Source organism: Phyllobates terribilis, unplaced genomic scaffold (assembly GCF_046119375.1).
Source record: "Phyllobates terribilis strain yellow unplaced genomic scaffold, ASM4611937v1 Scaffold_5__5_contigs__length_657084704, whole genome shotgun sequence".
Taxonomy (NCBI): Eukaryota; Metazoa; Chordata; class Amphibia; order Anura; family Dendrobatidae; genus Phyllobates; species Phyllobates terribilis.
In genome coordinates, this window is record NW_027362765.1 from 182022008 (window position 1) to 182041710 (window position 19703).

Consider the following 19703-nt stretch of genomic DNA (forward strand, 5'->3'; position numbering starts at 1 on the left):
AGATTAATCAGGAATGGTTGCTATTCGGTTAAATGTTCCACGTATTGCCTGCACTATGCGGAAACCTCAGTTAATGGGGTATTCCCATCTCCAAGATCCTATCCCAATATGTAGCAGATGTAATAACAATATTAGCAAATGCCTCCAAATAGAAATGTAGTATAGTTCTTCTGCTTCACTATGTCGCTTACCTCATGTGCAGGGCATTGCAATAGCTTAGATATCCATGATTACAACCACTCACATAGTGACAGTTAGTTACTTGTCATAACCATGGATACCTAAGCTACTGCAATTGTGGCACCCCTGAGGGTTCGGTCGCCACAGAGGTACTGCACCTCACCCAGAGGTGAGGTGTCTCCCTTTCTCTCAGGTAAGGAGGGAGTGCTGCACGGAACCCCAACACCTACATCCAACACTACACTACCCCAGGCCAGCAGGAGGAGCAAGACGCAATGTAGTTTTCTGCTGAGCCCTGACCCTGGCTGGGGTGGGGGGAACCCAAAGTTAGGGGGAACCAGTAGTGGGTGTGGGTGGAAGAAGTAGTTTATGGGAGCAGTCATACAGTAGATATATAAAAGGTAGACATCTTAAAATAGTTGTTTGTTGAGTAGGGTCAGTTCAGAGGAACAGTCTGGGAGCAGAGTCTCTATAGGAGCTCTGCTCCACTACAAGGGACCCAGGACTGAGGCCCAGGAGGGGAGCAGGGAGTAGGCTCCGTTCTGTGAAAGGGATCCTAGGGGAGTACGGCGAGTGCAGGCGGCACCCGTACACCCCGAACCTGCCAAGTTCAGGAGGATCTAGGCCACAAGAAGAGGACCGGCCCCTGGCCCAGTTGTGCAGCTTCAAGCCTCGGCTGGAAAAACCGGAGGCTTCTGACTTCCATAGCCAGGAGCCAAACTCTCACTTCAATCCAAGTAAGGTCAAGCAGGTCTGAGCAACTCCGACGGACAGGGGGGACCTCGCAGCACCCGAACAGGATTCACAGTGGGAAGCGCAGGGCAGGAGGGAGTAAAGACCCAGCGTGAAGTCGGTCTAGAGAGGTACATAAGAAAGTGGGGTTCTGCCAGGTACACCCGAACTGCCTGAGGAAGGACTGAATCCCTGCCCGGTGAACGCAGCGCGACGCGGGAGGCTTGCACCAGTACAGTGCACCTGTGGACTGTCTAAGAACTGTGAGTAAATCTTGGATGACTGCACTGAACTGCCTCCGCTCCTTTATTTCACCGGTGCCATTTCCCTCCCTGCACTACAACGCCTAGCGCACCTTCATTTATTCTACACTGCCCTGAGGCCTGCGCCACCTGTGGGGAGCCGTTCCATCTCAAGCTGCCCTATCATCTGCCTCGGAGGACTGTCGCAGCGCTGGTGATCCTCACCAGACACCACAGGTGGCGTCACAAATAATCTCAAAACCCCCAAATAATAGAAGTTTCCCCATTTCACTGACCGCCCTGGGTCACGGACCGGGCCAGCCACCGTGATAACACCTGGCAACCAGAGGCCCGGCTGCCGAGTACCCCACGGCCCTGGGGGCGCGTCACAATTCTCTGTACATGAGGTAGGCAACATAGTGAACCAGAAGAACTATACTACATTTCTAATTGGAGGTATTTGCTATTATTATTATTACTACACCTACTACTTATTGGGATAGGATCTCGGAGATGTCCCTTTAATGACAATTAACTGTCAAAATATTTTGAATCATTCCATTATCCAATAGAACATAATTAATTCCCTTGGGCTAAAAAGTTTTGGGTCTTAGTTGAATTGGACAAGATTTTCATGCTAGTTTGTATTTCCATTTTTCAAGCACAACATTGCCACCTGCAGGATATAAGTATTAATGCATGCATAAAAATTATTTTCGCATGAATCACTTTTCAGACTTTTTCATTTACACTTTCTCTAATCTGTTCTGTGTTTGAGAGGGAATATAAAACTGGCAGCACAGTCTGTGAATGTTGTGCTTGGCTGGAATACTGCACAGAACGCAATGTTGTGTTTTATGACGTCCTCACACGAGGAAGACGAACTGAATTAATGCAAAGTGTTGATGATATTGTTCACAGGTCCTCTGGGTTTTACTGCTGTTACTTTCATAATTGTATAAACCTATAAAAAATTGAGATCAAAAGAACTTATACAAAAAATATATTTTTTTATTAGATTAACAATATAATAAAAATTAAAAATACGGGAATTTAAAAACAGAACTACAATGGGCAAAGAGAAGACATGTCAGAGAAGATGGATACAGGCAATATAGTACAATGAATGATGTGCTGTGCAAATAATTTACATGACTGACATAAATACACAATGATGAAATTACAAAGTTTGATATAAATACATGCATATGACGCACCCCCTGGGCCATATTCTTTAGGGGAATACCCGGAGCCGGATCAGATGGGGGTTGTAGTCTCCGAGTGGCTGTGACCCGGTCCGTGCCCAGGGTGTCAAGCTCAGAGTATGTGGCAGTCCTACAGATGTTACAAAGTTCGTTATGTCGACTACGCCACCCGTTGGATTGCGGTCACTACGGCCGCCGCTGCAGCAGGGTCCGCTGAGGCTGATGGTGTTGGTGCAGCTTTAGATAGTATAACCCCCAACGGGAGGGGTATGGCCTCAAGGGGTCAGGTGCAGAGGATGGGGGTTGTGGTGGTGCAGCGTAGATGATAATTAAAGACAGAGTCGGGTTGTGCAGTTCAGGGTGTTTACTTACTGCAGATGTTCCGGTCACTCCGGCCTTGAGTGACCACCCGAGCCGTGCTGCGTCCACCAGGTCCTGGATTCAGCCAACCCCCAAGCAAGTCCGGAGCGTGTCCCTGAGCCCTCCTTCTTGTCCTTTCTTCTGGCCGTCCCCACCAGGGATCCACCTAGGTCCAGCTCCCTCGGGCCTTCTGTTGGGAGACCCTTGGCCTTGGGTTCCCTGACCCTACACGTGGTTTGCCTTCAGGGTGGATGTGGTGGGTGGCCGTGGCAGATCCTGCCCACGGCCTCCGGTCTCTGGCTGAGGTGTGCTTTTGCCCCCACCAGTTTGGGATCCGGTACCCTGTTGCCAACTCTTCACCCTGGGGTTGTACTTGGGTTCTCAGAGTTCCTTCTGTCTCCCCCTCTGGGTCTTTCTTTCTTTCTCCTCTCTCTCTCTCTGGGCCTGGAGCTTCTCTGCTCCTCTGCTCTGCTCCTCTGACTTCTCACAGACTGACCCTGATCTTAGATGGTGCCCACCTTATATACTCCCTCTATGTGTGAGCTCAGGTGACCAGCACCCAATGAGCTCCTATCTTTACCCAGGCTGCTCCCCCTATCTGCCCCTACACTACTGGGATGTACCACCCCCCTCCCACTCCAGCCAGGAACAGACTCGGTCGTACCTGCACATTTCTAAGTGGGAGTACCGTTGGTCTGTTCCTCGGAAATGGGATGTGTGTAGTGCATGCAGCTAACTGAGCTCAGTTCCACACTCCATCCTTACCTGGGAGTGGAATATCACACCTCTGGGTTGAGGTGCAATACCCCTGTAGCAGCCGAATCCTCAGGGTGCTACATTCCCCCCTGGTAAATCACAGCACGTCCTCGGGCTGTAAAAGACAAAACACCACAAAACATACAATTTTTGCATAAACATATAAAACATATAAAACATTATATATATATATATCAATAAAACTTTTCATATAAAACATTCTTGTTTCTGGTACCTCCGGTCACGGTGCAACTTGTGACCAGGTAAAGTGCGACAGTCTCTTTTCTTGGAAGTGGTTTTCCTATAAAACCAGTAGGGGGCGCTTTAGGACGCGCAACTATATACAATGGGATAGGTGGCCGCTCTCAGTCCTCGGCCAGGTATTAGGGAGGAATGACCGCTCTCAGTCCTCGGTCAGTGGGATTAAGGGAAATACGGGTAACAGTTCAGTTCTCTGGTCCCAACGGGGACTATATTAGCAGCAACGGTTCACTGTGCCCCGACGGGCAACTATATACAGTCTCTACTCTACCGTACTTCAACGACGGCGTCCTCCTGCTCTTTCTTTGTGGACAGTTTCAGTTCTTGTTTCAGACCCGTCCGGGCACGTATGCTGGGCAACAGGTCCTCACCCAGGTGCGGTACTTTAGGTGTTATGGGCGCCGTGGTGGTAGCGGCGCCCGGGTTGCCCAGGCCTTGCGACCAGGCTTGGGGCACTTGGAAAGTGAAGGGCACCGTAAGGACGGCGGCGCCCTGGGCTACTTGGCCCTGCGACCAGGCCGGTGGCTCCGCGGAGGTAGGGGGCGCTGTTGGTATTGCGGCGCCCGGGGGTACTAGGCCTTGCGACCAGGCTGGTGGTACTTCCTGCTTGGTCACGCTCGGGGTCGAGGCGTGTGACGTCACAGGGGTCGCGGCTCCCGTTTGAGGCCTAGTCTGCGGCGGTGACGTTGCAGCGACGGGCACGGCAGGGGATACTTCGGGCTCTGCGACGGGGAGCTGGGGCAGGTACGCGGTTTCCCGGTTTGGGGTAGAGACGTCCCCTTTACCTGCCTCCTTTCGTTCGGCTCCCTTCTCGGCGCCGTCTCCAGCCTTCAGTCCTCCTGCGCCATCCTCAGAGGCGGTCTGTCTTCTCGTCTCGGGTGGCGTGCTCCGCTGACGGGTTCTTGTCTGCTGGGCCATCTCTCGGCTCCACTCCGCCAACGTCTCTCGCTGCACCCGGGCCATCCTCCGTGCGAGGCCCTCCAGCGCAGTCTGTGCACACTCCCGATCTCGGGGGAGCTGTGCCAGGACCTCCACTAAGCCTAGTGGGGTCGTTGCTTCTAGCAGGCTCCTGACCAACGGGTCGGTGCTGCTCTGCTCTCCTTCCGTTGTCTCCAGCAGGCTCCTGGCCAGCGGGCCGGTGCTGCTCTGCTCTTTTTCCATCTCCGGGTAAGCTTCTTCTGGACTCAGCTCTAGGCTTCTTGTCTCCGGGTGCGCTCTCTCCAGACTGCTCCAGGCGACACCCATCTTTGCTCTCTTCTTCTGTCTCCGCCCACATCGAGGGTGGTCCCGGGGCAACTTTGTGATTGTCAGTTCCAGGGGCAGTTCTCTTACGCTGATGGACACTTCCAGCATCACAGTCTCTGTTGGTGGGGGCGGTTTCCACTTTTGGCGCCATTTTCGGTCCTGGCCCACGATGGGAGGCGGCCTCTTGCCATCCTCTGGCACGCCCATAATGGCGTCCGCTCTTCCAAGGCGGGAAATCTTCGGAAATGGCGGGAATCGTCTCCCAGTGGCGGGAAACTCTGCAGATGGCGGGAAAAAGCTGTTAATGGCGGACAACCGGCGGGAATCGATCTGTGATGGAGTCCGATGGCGGGGACCCTCCGGGACCGGCGGGAGACTTCTTTTTGAGGTAAACTTGTTCTTTTCTTCAGGCACGCAGTACCCGGGTGTTGCGGGCACGAGATCCTGCCGACTACGCCAAAGTTGACGCACCCCCTGGGCCATATTCTTTAGGGGAATACCCGGAGCCGGATCAGATGGGGGTTGTAGTCTCCGAGTGGCTGTGACCCGGTCCGTGCCCAGGGTGTCAAGCTCAGAGTATGTGGCAGTCCTACAGATGTTACAAAGTTCGTTATGTCGACTACGCCACCCGTTGGATTGCGGTCACTACGGCCGCCGCTGCAGCAGGGTCCGCTGAGGCTGATGGTGTTGGTGCAGCTTTAGATAGTATAACCCCCAACGGGAGGGGTATGGCCTCAGGGGGTCAGGTGCAGAGGATGGGGGTTGTGGTGGTGCAGCATAGATGATAATTAAAGACAGAGTCGGGTTGTGCAGTTCAGGGTGTTTACTTACTGCAGATGTTCCGGTCACTCCGGCCTTGAGTGACCACCCGAGCCGTGCTGCGTCCACCAGGTCCTGGATTCAGCCAACCCCCAAGCAAGTCCGGAGCGTGTCCCTGAGCCCTCCTTCTTGTCCTTTCTTCTGGCCGTCCCCACCAGGGATCCACCTAGGTCCAGCTCCCTCGGGCCTTCTGTTGGGAGACCCTTGGCCTTGGGTTCCCTGACCCTACACGTGGTTTGCCTTCAGGGTGGATGCGGTGGGTGGCCGTGGCAGATCCTGCCCACGGCCTCCGGTCTCTGGCTGAGGTGTGCTTTTGCCCCCACCAGTTTGGGATCCGGTACCCTGTTGCCAACTCTTCACCCTGGGGTTGTACTTGGGTTCTCAGAGTTCCTTCTGTCTCCCCCTCTGGGTCTTTCTTTCTTTCTCCTCTCTCTCTCTCTGGGCCTGGGGCTTCTCTGCTCCTCTGCTCTGCTCCTCTGACTTCTCACAGACTGACCCTGATCTTAGATGGTGCCCACCTTATATACTCCCTCTATGTGTGAGCTCAGGTGACCAGCACCCAATGAGCTCCTATCTTTACCCAGGCTGCTCCCCCTATCTGCCCCTACACTACTGGGATGTACCACCCCCCTCCCACTCCAGCCAGGAACAGACTCGGTCGTACCTGCACATTTCTAAGTGGGAGTACCGTTGGTCTGTTCCTCGGAAATGGGATGTGTGTAGTGCATGCAGCTAACTGAGCTCAGTTCCACACTCCATCCTTACCCGGGAGTGGAATATCACACCTCTGGGTTGAGGTGCAATACCCCTGTAGCAGCCGAATCCTCAGGGTGCTACACATATTCATAATGTATCAATAGCTGAACAAATGTCCATTTCAGGGACCCACTGAAGAAGGCAGCGTCAAAATGTGCATTGGGGCTGATGCTACTATTATGTTATACAGGAATATTCTGGTATGGGTTCATATTTTACACTTTATTTAATAATGCTTAGTATAGGGGACAATTCAAAATTGGTTGAGAGACTTTTATTCTGGAGAAAAATGGTATTAACAGTGACATTTTTATTAACACCTTATTGTTTCAATTGCTCCTATTTTTTTTTGTTTAACTCAACTTGTTTTCGCTGGACAACCCCTTTATCTCCTGTCCACAGGACAGATGATAACTTTTTGATCGGTAAAGGTCCGACGATTGGAACTCTCACTGATTGGAAAAACAGGGAACTTTTATCCCCATTAGAGTAGAGCAACAATGCGCATGTGTGACTTGTGCTCCATTAATTTCCTGCGCTCGGCATATATCTTGCTGAAGTATAAAACAAATTTGGGAGAATGCCAAATATTCTGCGAGCAGATAATGTAACTGAATATGCAAGTAATGGGACACAAAGCGTTTTAAGGAAAAATTGAATTGTGTTTCAGACCACTGTACCATACAACCCTGAACAAAATGGTGTAGTGGAAAGAAGGAACCGGACACTTTGTGAACGTGGAAGAAGTATGCTATTTGACTTAGATTTACCAGCAACATATTGGGGTGAAGCAATTATGACAGATTGCTAGCTTCAAAACAAACTACCAGGTAAAACTACTGAGAAAACTCCATTTGAGCAATGGAACAGCAAGAAGCCTCAACTACACCACATAAGAATATTCGGAAGTAAAGTATTTGTACATATTCCCAAAGAAAAACGTACCAAGTGAACATCTCATGCAAAAGAGGGTACCCTGGTGGGCTACAGTGAAACCCAGAAAAGATATAGAATCCTGCACCCAGAAACTAACAAGGTCACAATAAGCAGAGGTGTAATGATTGATGACAACTTTGTGTCCCTCAAGTTTCACTACATCATACCAGTAGTCGAGCTGAAGCAGCAACAATCTCAGTCACAATTTCAAAATAACATAAAAAGGATTTAGAAGTTTAGTTAGCTTCAACCATTGAAGAAGCAACAGAAAAATCAGATGAACCTGAAGTTAGGAGATTGTCAAGATCAAACAAGGGTATACCAGCTAAGCATCTATTCTACTTTGTCACAACACTACCTGACTCAGAGCTGCAGTCATGGGATTAGATGCAACAACTACCTGTCCATGAAAAACTGAAGTGGATTAATGCTGCTATGAGGAAATGAAATCCCTTCATCAACTTCAAAATTAGAAACTCACCAAAATACCACAAAGCAAGAAAGCAATCAAATGCAAATGGGTTTTTAAGACTAAGTATGATTCTGAAGGTAAGGTTCACAGATTTAAAGCAAGATTAGTTGCAAAAGGATATTCTCAGAAATATGGTGAAGATTATGATTCCACATTTTCTCCAGTTGCTAAGCAGACCACATTCAGGACTCTAATGACTATAGCTGCTGTACAAAAGAGGTTTGTCAGACATTTGGACATCAAAACTGCCTGTTTAAATGGTGACTTGTACATGACTCAATCTGAGGGTTATATCAAAGATGGTGAAGAGAATTTCATTTGCAAACTACAAAAATCTCTCTATGGTCTTAAGCAATCGACAAGAGCATGGAACATCAAAATGAACAAAGTCTTATTGGAAGAAAGATTTAAAAGAGGTCAAGCAGATCCGTGTTTATTCTCGAAATATACAGACAGAAAGTGGATGTATATTCTCTTATATGTGGATGATGGGATTATGGTTCATCAAGAGGAAACAGAAATTGCAAAGAGTACTAAAATTCTGAATCAGCATTTTGAAACTAAAGACCTTGGAAATGTGACATTATCTAGGAATCCAGGTCTAAAGAGAAAAAGATGGAAACTTTCTTCTAAACCAGAGTGCAAAAATCAACTCAATTCTGAATCAGTTTGGAATGTCAGAAGTCAAGAACATATCAACCCCAATGGAACCAACTTACTGTACTTAAAGTTGAAAGAACAAGATGATCTGTTACCTAGCAATGACGAATTCAGAAAAACTATGGGACTAACAGGATAAGTAGTTGTTGAGTGGGGGTGTTGAAATAATGCTTATTATTGTATAATTTACATCAACTACTGTTTACTTCTGTTTAATAGTGCATGAGTTTCTGTCTCCAGCAATAGTATTATATTACCAGTAAAGCACTGTTAACCCCTTCGCAACCCTGGGATTTTCCGTTTTTGCATTTTCGTTTTTTGCTCCCCTTGTTCCCAGAGCCATAGCGTTTTTATTTCTTGGTGAATATGGCCGTGTGAGGGCTTATTTTTTGCGGGATGAGTTGTGCTTTTGAACAATATTACTGGTTTTACCATATTGTGTACGGGAAAATGGGAAAAAAAATTCCAAGTGCGGTGAAATTGCAAAAAAAAGTGCAATACCACAGATGTTTTTTTTTAGTTTTTTTACCACGTTCACTGAATGCTAAAACTGACCTGCCATTATTATTCTCCAGGTCATTACGAGTTCGACACCAAACATGTATAGGTTTTTTTTTATTTAAGTGGTGAAAAAAAATTCCCCCCCAAAAAGGCGCCATTTTCCAAGACCCATAGCGTCTCCATTTTTTGGGATCTGGGGTCGGGTGAGGGCTTATTTTTGGCGCGCCGAGCTGAAGTTTTTATTGATACCATGTTGTGGTATATCCGATGTTTTGATCGCCCGTTATTGCAACTTTATTGCAATGTTGCGACAACTAAAAAACGTAATTCTGACGTTTAGAATTTTTTTTCTCATTACGCAGTTTACCGATCGGATTAATTATTTTTTTATATTGATAGATCGGGCGATTCTGAACGCGGCGAAACCAAATATGTGTATGTGGTTTTTTTTTTAATTATTTTATTTTGAATGGGGCGAAAGGGGGGTGATTTAAACTTTTATAATTTTTTTTAATATTTTTAAAAACATTTTTTTTTCACTTTTTGCTTGCTTCAATAGTCTCCATAGGAGACTAGAAGCAGCACTTGTCTGATCGCCTCTGCTACATAGAGGTGATGAGCAGATCACCTCTATGTAGCAGAAATGCTCCTGTGCTATGAGCACCGACCACTAGGTGGAGCTCATACCGATCAGCACATGACAGCCACTGGGGTCTGCTGCAGACCCAGGGTTGTTATGCCCACCTATCAGTGACCCGCGATCACATGACAGGGTCACCGATGGACGGGGTAAGTGAAGCACTTCCGGCACGGCGATGTTAAATGCCGCTGTCATAGATTGACAGCGGCATTTAACATGTTTACAGCCGCGGGTGGATCGTGATTCCACCCGCGGCTGTTGTGGGCACATGTCAGCTGTAATAATCAGCTGACATGTGCCCGGTTCAGTGTGGGCTCAGCGCCGGTTCAGTGTGGGCTCAGCACCAGAACCCGCGCTGAACAGGGGGTGACAGCCTTGTGCGTACTAATACGCCACAGGCTGTAAAGTGGTTAAAAAATCCCCCAAAAAACAAGAAGTTCCCGTTCACTGTGTGTGTAGCTGGAGCACATTTTACTTTCACCTTTCAAGCTGACAGACGAGATGCTAAGATCCTAGGCTATAAGAAATACCAGTTGTAATCTGTGTTATCTTTGTTACTGAATAAATATATATTCACTGTTAGGCTATGTGCCCACGTTGCATTTATGAAGCAGAAAATTTCTGCTGCATAAAAGCAAGTCCTCTCCCGGAAAAACGCATGCGGAATTCCGCACGCGTTTATCGCGCATTTTTCGCGCGTTTATCACGCGTTTTCCACATGCGGAATTGCCTTGCGTTTTTTATGCATTGGACAAAGGCAACTCCGCTTGCGGAAACGCAAAATTAAATGACATGCTGCGGATTTTTGAACGCGGCATAAACGCTGCGGAAAAATCCGCAGCATGTGCATAGAACTTGCGGAATCCCATTGGGGAACATGGGGTGCGGATATACATGCGTTTTTCAAGCGTTTATATACGCTTGAAAAATGCTACGTGGGCACACAGCCTTACACGGCTGGACAGTACAGAGATTAATCCGCTACCAACAGATGTGGTCTTAAAATGGGGTCCATTATATTGCTTCCACAGTAGGGGTGTTGTTTGGAGGAGTGAACCAGGGCAAGAGAATGGTAAGGTAACTGTGTCAAAACCAAGAAGGCAACAAAGGTACAATATAGTCAGGCTGGAGTAACATCAATAAATAAGATGATGTCAAAACAGGGAACACATACACTAAACAAGAGAAAAGTCACAGATTTTAACCCCAGGGTCACGACCAGGGCCGCCATCAGGGCATTACTTGAGAGACATATGGGGGCAGCAGAATGGAGAGACATGGGAGCAGCAGAATAAAGAGACATATGGGGGCAGCAGAATGGAGAGACATCTGAGGGCAGCAGATTGGAGAGCCATGGGGGGCAGCAGAATAAAGAGACATATGGGGGCAGCATAATGGAGAGACATTGGGGGCAGGATGGAGACATTGGGGGCAGAATGGAGAGACATTGGGGGCAGGATGGAGACATTGGGGGCAGAATGTAGGACATTATTACTGTAGGGGCTAATTAAAGGATATTATTACTGCTGTGGTGTATTTTATTTTTGAGGATACTGTTTTCAGTGAGGGGGGGTCCTACTACTTTGCAGGGCGACACTGTCAGTTTTTTTTTCTTCATCTGGTGTAGTGTAGAAGTTGGTGAAAATTGGGGAATGAGCTCTGGAAGCGGTGCTCTAGATAACTGTGCTATTTTATGCAGAGATGAGTCCTGGCTAGAAGAAGCGCTGGATGAAGAGGAAAAGCAAAGATAGAGGACTTCAACTAGAGACGTCACCGGTGAGTCAATGTGTTACCTGCACACTGACACTATACACTACATACTATACACAGGGCTCCTGTGTATAATGGTACTTATGGTAATATTAGCATTATGCTTTTTTATTAATGTTCACTATTGTAGTATTCGGTGACTATGTGGTGGTAATATGTGGTCTGGTCATGGTGTGACGGTATTTGTCCCTTGAATGTGGTATTATTCGGTCACTATGTGGTGGTAATATGTGATCTGGTCACAGTGTGGCAGTATTTGCTCCTTCTATGTGGTATTATTCGGTCACTATGTGGTCTGGTCAAGATGTGGCGGTATTTGTCCCTTGTATGTGGTATTATTCGGTCACTATGTGGTGGTAATATGTGATCTGGTCATGGTGTGATGGTATTTGTCCACTGTATGTGGTATTATTGGTCATTTTAAAAAATGTATCTGACACATTCCCTTAAATAAAAATATACCTAAAAAGAATATTGGATATTATAAGAAATGTAGGTTACAATAGAGTAGGGCTCTGCCAGAAGAGTCTACTGTGTCGTGGTGGTGGCTTAAAAATTATTTTGGCCAAAACAAAAGCTGCTGGCTATGTGTGTGATATAGTGTTAGATGGGAACTGTTAATGTGTGATTGGTGAAGATGGGATGCAAAAAGTAGAGTTTTTCCAAGAGTGGGCGGTGGGACTGTGGAAGGTTCAAGGGATGGAGGCAGAGCTGGGGTGGAGCCTGGGCGGAGTCTCAAGGGGCCCAAAAATTTTGCCAGTATGGGGCCCCGAAATAACTGGTGGCAGTCCTGATCACGATTACTCCTATTGATGTGTCTGGACACAGTGAGTGACAATTCAGCAGTCCTATCTAGGACAGGGTCTTGCTGAGCTGTCAGTATAGTGTTGCACAGCTCAGCCATCCAATTAGAGGCTGGGCCATGCTGAGCTGTCAGTGTGTTGAGTGACAGTCTAGCTGCCCAATCAGGGCCAGGGCATGCGGGGAAGTCTTCCATGTGTCTCCTGTTCGGAGTGACCTGGCTATTTAGCTGGCTTTCTGTCTCCAATTACTGCCAATTGTAGCTTATGCTTGGTGGTGTCTGTGTGCCTTGTGTTCCTGTGCTCAGTCTCAGATCTATTGTTACCTGACCTTTGACCTTGCTTCTGAACTTCTGTTTGCCTAGCCCCTCTGTCTTGATCCGCTACCTTCCTGGAATCCTGACCTCAAGCCGTGACCTGACTATGCCTTTGTCTTACCCCTTTGTTTATGACGAGATCTCTTGGTATCTGACCCCGGACCTCTTGTCTACTCAGGCTCACGGCTTGCCGTGAGTAGCGACTAGCGTCATCCAGAGGAGCACAAAGCTATATCTGGCAGATTTCAGCAATAAGCTGGAAGTTTTAGTAGGTAGTAGTGCTTTACAATTGGATGAAGCAAGGAGCTGATAACTCCAGCTGGAAAGCACACACACCTATACTGTCAGACTGGAAAGCACTGCAGGTCCCAGCCACCCTAACTTTAGTAGCTGGACAGAGCCTGCACCATCCAGAGAATCTGGTTCTTCTATCACCAGTGTTGCCCACAGAATAAATACAGCGGCATCTGGCAACAGAAGCAGATGCCGCAGGAGCAGGTCCTGGTGGAAATGTGACATAAGGGGTATGTTGATGCGCGCCTTTTCCTATTACCACTCACCTAAAGAATAAAAACAATTAACCAATTAAGTTAGAGCACATAGTATCAAAATCCCCACCTACAAATATAATAGACTCTAGATTAAATACTAAATATTTTATTAGATGGGATATGTGTGCTACTTTTGGACTAGATGCATTCCTCTAGTCCAAAAATTACAGGCATACCTCCCAACTTTTAAAGAATAGAAAAAGGGACAGAATATGCAGCGAGCATAGTGTCAAAATTTTAGGGCAGGCCTTTGACCACACCCACACACCATTTCATTCTCACTTGGACACCACACATTAATTCAAAACCTTTTTGTTGTCCTGTCCATTATAGGGACAGAACAATAGAAAGCAGTTGGGGATGGATATGTCATCTAAGTTCTTGTTCCTATTAGTCAACACTCAGGCTGTCTCCTCAGCAATCCTCTCTGCCTTCAGGTCATCTCTTCCATTCCATTCTCTACCCTCTATCCTCAGACCGTCTCCTCTGCGGTCCACTCTGCCCTCAGGCTGTCTCCTCTGCATTCTTCTCTGCTCTCACGCTGTCTCCTTGGCATTCCCCTCTGCCCTCACGCCGTCTCCTCAGCGCCCCTCTCTGCCCTCAGGCCATCTCCTTGGCACTCCTCTATGACCTCAGGATGTCTCAGCATTCTTATCTGCTCTCAGGCCATTTCCACAGCATTCCTCTCTGCCCCTGGGCTTTCTCTTCAATGTTCCTCTCTGCCATCAGGCTGTCTCCTCAGTGTTTTTTCTCTGCCCTCCGTCCAATTCATGTAAGAACTTTGTCACAATGTGCTGGGAGCTAAAAGCAAAGAGGAGAGTCTTAACAGGGATATCAGGGATTCAGGTTATTATGGTTGTGTGGAGACCTATTAATATTTACAGTACTATATACACAAGTCCATATTATATACAATGTGGCCACTCTCAGTTCTCTCAGATTGGATGACATTTGTATATCTTCCATCGATCAGTGGTTTTGAACCCACGCATTCTTTACATGTGCACCTCAACCTGAGTGCATGCATCCGTGGTGAGGACTATCTTCTGAAGATGAAAGAAAGACTCGCCCTGGAAAAAATAATTTGGGAGCAACCATCACTTCAGGTCTTTGTAGGTTGGTTGGTACAGCCACATGAGGTTGTCCAGAGAGAAAGGATTTCTGTTCTAATCTTCCATGATATTGGTCTGTAAGTATGATGCGCCCCCAGGGCCGTGGGGTACTAGGTAGCCGGGCAGGTCGATGCTGGGGGATGTCACAGTGGCGGTGACCCGGTCCGTGACCCAGGGCGGTCAATAAAAGGGGAAAAATAAAAGGGAATAAAGTTTTTTTTAATTATATATATGCGGCTATATGGAGCCGCCGCTGCGGTGCAGATCCTCTGGAGCTGATGGTGACGCAGCAGAGTTGGTTCAGCTCTCCACAGGCAGAGCTTAGCTCCAGGGCAGGTCTAGTGATACTATAGGGTAGATGTGGCTGGTGCGGTGTAATGCAGGAGATGGCGCAGATAATAACTCTAGGACACAGTGGGGTGCAGTCTTCCGATTTACTCACAATTGTTCAGACTCCAGGTTATCAGCACCAGGGTAACTTCCCACGCTGTCCTGTGTTCACCAAGGAAGGGGTTCAGCAATCCCCCAGGTATTTCAGGAGTACTTAACGTGAACCCATTCTGTGTGCCTTCCTCGGTCGTCTTCCTGCGCTGGCTCTCACCTTCCTGCCCTGCGCCTCGCAATCAGTGGCCCCACCCGCTAGCCTCGGATTTTGGCGGGCAACGTGCAGTCCCCTGAATCCTATGCGGCCACCATTTCGGCGAGATAATTACGGTGGTAGGCAGCTGCACCCTGAAAGTACAATAGCCTCTGGTTCCTAGCTGACCCTGGTTGTTCTCCACTAGTTAGGGGCCGGTCCCCTTTGCGGCCTGATCCCTCCACGTCTTTGTAGATTCGGGCGCATGGGTGGCTTCCGCACTCGCCGTGCCCCTGGGATCCCCTCTGTTCCTGGAGCCTTCCCTCTGCTCCCGTCCTCTCCCAGCCTGTCCTCCTGGGCCTCTCAGTCTAGGCCCACTCCTCTCTTTATGAGCAGAGCTCCTGCTACCACAGAGCTCCTGCTCCCTCTCTTTCTCCTCTCAGACTGGACTCCCTCTCTCAAGATGGTTCCCCTTTTATACTCCTACTCAAAGTGCTCCCCTGTGCTGCTTCCTCCACCCACACCCACTACATGGTTCCCCTTTTCTTGGTTCCCCCCACTTCCAACCAGGGACAGGGCTCAGCATTAAGCCAGTGCATCTTGCCCCGCCTGCTACACTGGAATGGTGTAGTGTTGGATGCAGGTGGGTGGGTCTCTGGCAGTACTCCCTCCTTACCTGAGAGTGGGGTACCACACCTCTGGGTGAGATGCAGTACCTCTGTGGCGACTGAACCCGCAGGGGCGCCGCATAAGCACCTGATATAATGATGTGCCCATAATACTGCATCTACCGTTGAGGTGTGACAACCTAGAACTTACATTGCTGTTCTTATGGAAGGGGATGCAAGATTAACTAATTCACTTCTCTCTAGATCTTCTGAATCCTTTTGCTGGAGAGAGTGATAAGACGTTTCGAATAGTGTCCAAAACAAACCCCAGGTATTGGAGACATTGAGGAGTAAGGACTTGGTTTTGTTCACTAGGAACTTGTAACGGCTTAGGGAAACACGGGGCTGCAGTGCTTGGGCTGGCAGCTCCGCTATGCCAGCCCTTTAAAGGGAATCTGTCACCCCCCTGGGACTTTTCAGACTTCAAATATGGGCATACAGGTGATAGAAATGTGAATCTATACATACCTGTATGCCTCATATTAGAGGTTTGCTTGCTTTGAAATACGTTTTTATTAAATTAGCTTTGACAAGCTTCGCGTCGGGGACGCGAAGAAATCCCGGCCTATTAACTTAATTTCCATATTCTCCACCTCCCCTGCACATCACAGTACCCTGTGACGTGCAGTTCCCAGCCAGATCGCGCACCTGTGCAATTTACCTTGCACGCAAGGCGCAGTAATCCCTGCCGTCTGTGTAGCCTTATAGAGCAGGAAACTTGTGCGCAGGCGCCAGTGAGTCAATCTGCCTTCCCGGCGCCTGCGCACAAGTTTCCTGCTCTACAATGCAACACAGATGACAGGGATTACTGTGTCTTCCGTACAAGGTATATTGCGCAGGCATGGGATCCGGCTGGGAACTGCACGTCACAGGGCCCTGTGATTTGCAGGGGAGTTGGGAGTATGGAAATTAAGTTAATAGGCGGGGATTTCTTCGCGTTCCCCGGACGTGAAGCTTGTCAAAACTAATTTAATAAAAATGTATTTCAAAGCAAGCAAACCTTTAATATGGGCCATACAGGTATGTATAGAGTCACATTTCTATCCCCTGTATGCCCATATTAGAGTTCTGATAGGTCCCAGGGGGTGACAGATTCCCTTTAATTCGTTCTTGCACAGGCATGCAGCGTTCACTTGAACACTGCGGTGCATGCATTGAACCTTGATGTCCTGACGCTGGCCAATGCCTGGATGTACTTTATAGGCAGAGTAAGCACACAATACACTGCCGTCCCACAGATGAAGACAGCAGTAGCTCCTGTGTTTCCTGTCATGTACATGCTCCAGATCCAGACCCAATGTCTCCTGTGATGTACATGCTGCAGCCCCAGCATCTCCTATGTGATGTACACGTGGTTCTCACAAAATTAGAATATGATCAAAAATTTCATTTATTTCAGTTCTTCAATACAAAAAGTGAAACTCATATTATATAGAGTCATTACAAAACAGAGTGATTTCAAGTGTTTATTTCTGTTAATGCTGATGATTATGGCTTACAGCCAATGAAAACACAAAAGTCATTATCTCAGTAAATTAGAATACTTTATAACACCAGCTTGAAAAATGTTTTTGAAATCTGAAATGTTGGCCTACTGAAATGTATGTTCAATAAATGCACTCAATACTTGGTTGGGGCTCCTTTTGCATCAATTACTGCATCAATGTGGCGTGGCATGGAGGCGATCAGCCTGTGGCACTGCTGAGGTGTTATGGAAGCACAGGTTGCTTTGATAGCAGCCTTCAGCTCGTCTGCATTGTTGGGTTTGGTGCCTCTCATCTTCCTCTTGACAATACCCCATAGATTCTCTATGGGGTTAAGGTCAGGCGAGTTTGCTGGCCAATCAAGCACAGTGATACTGTTGTTTTTAAACCAGGTATTGGCACTTTTGGCAGTGTTAACAGGGGCCAAGTCCTGCTGGAGAATGAAATTTCCATCTCCAAAAAGCTTGTTGGCAGAGAGAAGCATGAAGTGCTCTAAAATTTCCTGGTAGACGGCTGCGCTGACATTGGTCTTGATAAAACACAGTGGACCTACACCAGCAGATGACATGACTCCCCAAACCATCACTGATTGTGGAAACTTCACACTAGACCTCAAGCAGCTTGGATTGTGTGCCTCTCCCCTCTTCCTCCAGACTCTGGGACCTTGATTTCAAAATGAAATGCAAAATTTACTTTAATCTGAAAACAACACCTTGGACCACTGAGCAACAGTCCAGGTCTTTTTCTTCTTGGCCCAGGTAAGACGCTTCTGGCGTTGGCTATTGGTCATGAATGGCTTGACACAAGGAATGCGACACTTGTAGCCCATGTCCTGGATACGTCTGTGTGTGGTGGCTCTTGAAGCAATGACTCCAGCAGCAGTCCACTCCTTGTGAATTTTTGAATGGCCTTTTCTTAATCCTTTCAAGGCTGCGGTTATCTTGGTTGCTTGTGCACCTTTTTCTACCACACTTTTTCCTTCCACTCAACTTTCCATTAATATGCTTGGATACAGCACTCTGAACAGTCAGATTCTTTAGCAATGATCGTTTGTGGCTTACCCTCCATGTGGAGTGTGTCAATGACTGCCTTCTGGACATGTCAAGTCAGCAGTCTTCCCCATGATTGTGGAGCCTACTGAAACAGACTATGGGACATTTTTAAACACTTAGGAAGCCTTTGCAGGTGTTTTTTTTGTTAATTATTTGTTTATTATTAGTTAATAATGTATTTTGTGTTTTCAATGGCTGTAAGTCATAATCCTCAACATTAACAGAAAAACACTTGAAATAGATCATTCTGTTTGTAATGACTCTATATACGAGTTTTACTTTTTGTATTGAAGAACTGAAATAAATTACATTTTTGATAATATTTTAATTTTGTGAGAAGCACCTGTATATGCTCCAGCCCCAATATATATCCTATGTGATGTATGCTGCAGACCTCACACTGCTTGCATTCTATAAATGTAACTGTTGGAATAATGCTTATTATTGTATATATTGCATCAACTACTATTTACTACTGTTTAATTGTGCATGAGTTTCTGTCTCCAGCAATAGTGTCATATTGCCAATAATACATTGTTAAAAAAACAAACAAAAAAAAAACAGGAAGTTCCTGGTCAGTGTGTGTATACAGTAAGTAGAGCACGCAAGCTGGCAGACAAGATGCCTAGATCCTTAACTGTAAGAAATACCAGTTGTAAGCGGTTTCATCTTTGTTCCTGAAAAAAATATATATTCATAGTTGAACGGGTGGACAGTACAGGGATTAATCCGCAGCCAACAGTAACGTGAGAAATAATGAATTTCCCACTGTGGGGAGACCTGCAAGTGTAATATACATCTGTGATCAGAGCAACTTACTGCTGCGAGTTCTTTACAAAACTTACTCACGAAGAGTTAGCTGTGATCCAGACCGACGCAAATCTGTAAAAGCAATTGCAAGTAGCAACATAATCAACCACCTAACATCACAACCTCATCAAAAAGAAGCAGTTCCAGCCATCACACTAGTAGTGAGTTAATTAACCAAATATAGCAGCATTTTGTGTGGCCCCCGAATGATGGTATAAGTATCCAAATGGCCCTTGGCAGAAAAAAGGTTTCTCACTCTTGGCCTAGGGTATCCAGAGTTATCTGGAGATGGGACTGGAAGAGATCTTCTGATGTGGCTTTTGTCAGCCAATCGTACAGATACGGAATAATAAATATCTCTTACAAAAGTAGGGCTGCCGTCCTAACCACTGCAATCTTTGTAAAGACTCACACAGCTGAAGATAGGTCAAAGGGAACACATGTAAACTGAAGGTGCCAGGTACGACCTTAAATTTTCACAGCAAATCTGAGAATTTTCCTGTGGGCAGGAAGGACTGAGATGTGAAGGTAGGCATCTATTAAATCTATGGTGGCCAGGATATCTCTGTATTGACGAACACAAATAACTGATCTGATATTGTCCATTTTAAATTTTCTCTTTGCCATATGTATGTTCAGATAAGTAAGGTCGATCACTAGTCTCAACTTGTTGCACGGTTTGGAAACTACTAAAATTCTGGAGTGCATTCCTTGCCCCTGCTGTGTAAAAGGGACTTCTAAGGCTGTGTGCCCACGATACGTTTTTAATGCGTTTTTGCAGCTGCGGAAACGCATTA